This window comes from Austrofundulus limnaeus, unplaced genomic scaffold (assembly GCF_001266775.1).
Source record: "Austrofundulus limnaeus strain Quisiro unplaced genomic scaffold, Austrofundulus_limnaeus-1.0 Scaffold211, whole genome shotgun sequence".
Classification (NCBI taxonomy): domain Eukaryota; kingdom Metazoa; phylum Chordata; class Actinopteri; order Cyprinodontiformes; family Rivulidae; genus Austrofundulus; species Austrofundulus limnaeus.
In genome coordinates, this window is record NW_013952613.1 from 855502 (window position 1) to 858104 (window position 2603).

The following is a 2603-nucleotide window of genomic DNA, read 5'->3' on the forward strand; positions in this document are numbered from 1 at the left end:
AAATCTTGTTCTGACTTTAATCATTCTGTCTGCAGATGAACAGCATGTCATGAAAACCTAGGTCATTAAAGGATGTCATGAATTACTTGCTTAAACATAAAAGTATTAGTTCCACCACAATGACCCTCATACACCAGCCTCACTGCATCATCACAACACCTGTTGCTTCTGTTTGGGGTAATACACACTTTACCCTACAACCTGTTCATCGGGGGAATACAAAACCAATCTCCTACTGGAGCAGTATGATACCAAGATATTCCATGATAGTTATACTTGCATAGTTTGAATATAATAATTTTGCACCTCTGGAAATTGTACCCAAGGATGACCTAGAGTTGCAGAGAATGACAATTCAAAAAGTATTCTTTCTACCGCTTGATGACATCAGTGGTTGATGCCAATAGCACCCCACCTCCACTATACACTGTGTTGGTAAAGTGCTGCTTCCCCTGCCACAGCTTCCTGGTGGTTTTCCTGAATCTTCTTGAAGCCAATTGAGAGTCTCTATCTAAGGCCTCAATGAACTCTTCCCACATCCTTGCCTTTTCCTCAGCAACAGCCAGGGTTGGAGCCAGCATGGCCTACTGATGCCTCTGGAGCCCTATCAGCTAACATGGGTAGACAAGTCTCCTTTTTAAGCTAGGTTTATATTTGATGCATTTAACATGGTGTGAAAGTACGCACCAACAGTGATGCTATCACACCATCACCATCCCTGTGCGTTGGCCCCGCCCCTGTGCGGTGTCACAGCACCTGGTTGTGCACCTCCTAATTTTGGTAACGTTGTATGGTGCTTTGCGCAACACATTCTGTTCAAATAGCTTGTTTGTCCATCAAGCGTTTGTTCTCATTTTTACAAGATTTCACAAATTATAAAGTGTTTCAGAGAATACGGCACCAACGTAAATGTCAAGTATAAATGCCAACACTGCCTGCTCAGGTCTGTGTGCGGTCAGCGGAGCCCTGCATGACACTCAGAAGCGCAACTATATCCTGGTCTTTACACTTGATGGCCTCCCTCAGCCAGGGTATCCATAGTCTGGTTTGAGGGTGGTCATGAGCAGATCAAAGCAGCTATCTCAACAATGGCAGTTGGAGGCTTGTTGGAGAGATGTAAAAAACATTATAGTAATACAGAAAAAAATTACAACAGGCGATTACAATGTGATTAATCATGTTTATTTACAGGCTTATAAGAAATAGGGATGATTATTTCCCCTGACCAGTACACCTGTAACGTTTGAATACATAGGATTACCCAGATACAAACCAGAGCAGATAATAAACACAACACAAGGGAGTAAAAGTTAAGATGTTTATTTTTACGGCTGAGGATGGTCGGGTATGTTGCTGAAAGGGAAGGTAAGGATTTAGTTTCTGGTTTGAAGTTGAATGTAAGAGAGTTTGCTGATGATTCTTTCCTTACAGGTTTTGAAGAGGAGGCAGACATGGAGGAGAAGGCACTGAAGATCCAGGAGGTAAGTAGAAGATATTCAGAGAGTGTGTAGAGTGTTTACATATCAGTTGGAGAGTGGCAGGATGGAGGCGGAGAGATACAGTCAACGGCTCCTGAAGGTAAATGAGAGGATCCAGTCACAGGAACAGTTGTCCAAATGCTTCATGGGAGAGTCCTTCAAAAAATACACAAGGGAGAAAAAACTATTACGCAAAACCGTTTACAGAGAAACAAGAGGTGGCTGTCATAAGCAGTAACAAGTGAATGAATAATCCAGCAAGGAATGGGTCATTCTCAGGAGCTTAAAGGCTAGGTTACAGTCATGGTTTGTGTTGTTGCGGAAGCTCCGCAAAGTGCGCTCGCTCCTGAGCCGCGCGCTGTGTGAAAACATAGTTGACGTTCATGTTATCACTGTTCTTCCATCACCAACAGATGGCAGTATGATGCCAAACCAGTGGGAAAGTGGTACGAGAGAGTGTAGAACAAGAAACGCTTGACGTCACACATAACAAAGTAACCACATTTACCTCTTTCTCCATATAATCTAATATAATATAGCAGAACTAATAATAACTAATATAATATCTGTTTCTCTGTGCTTCACGAACTGAGAGAGCCACACTGGTTTGTTTCCTCCAGGATCACGACTTTCACAAACAGGTTGCAAATATTTTTCCATGTCTTCTGGCATAAAACTCATCTTTCTTTACAGCCGTTGCAATTTCCTTCAATGAGTGTTGTGCCATCTGGTTGTCTTTATGATCTCTCATGGAGGGATCATACAGATGCCGGTACATTCGGACCTGTTCAGCGAGAGTACCTTTGTGATGAGTGTCGCGCAGCCTTTGCAGAGCTTCAAAAATTTGGAGGTGCACGACCACATGCCAGGACACAATGCGGGGCCAACGCGCAGGGGCGGGAATGTCGCAATTGCATCACTTTTGACGCAAGCCCCCTCGCGCCCTGTGCGTTGCGTCAACTATAACCTAAGCTTAAGTAGGAACAGACCTCATCAGCAGAATCCTCAAAAGGTGAGTAATTGAAAGCTCCACCTCCAGCCACTCCAGATCTGCAGAGAGGAGTAAACACCACACACACACCCACACACACACACACACACACACACACACACACACACACACAC

The 2603-nt window shown here is 43.9% G+C and overlaps 1 long non-coding RNA gene across 1 annotated transcript in view; it reads right to left on the reverse strand.

Annotated features, from left to right (window-relative positions):
* Nucleotides 1-1473: 1473 nt before the first annotated feature.
* Nucleotides 1474-2603, reverse strand: part of LOC106525103 (uncharacterized) — a 7171-nt gene continuing 6041 nt past the window's right edge. Inside the window, exon 3 of the long non-coding RNA XR_001311067.1 lies at nucleotides 1474-1634. This is a non-coding gene — a long non-coding RNA (uncharacterized LOC106525103). The remainder of the gene's footprint in view (nucleotides 1635-2603) is intronic.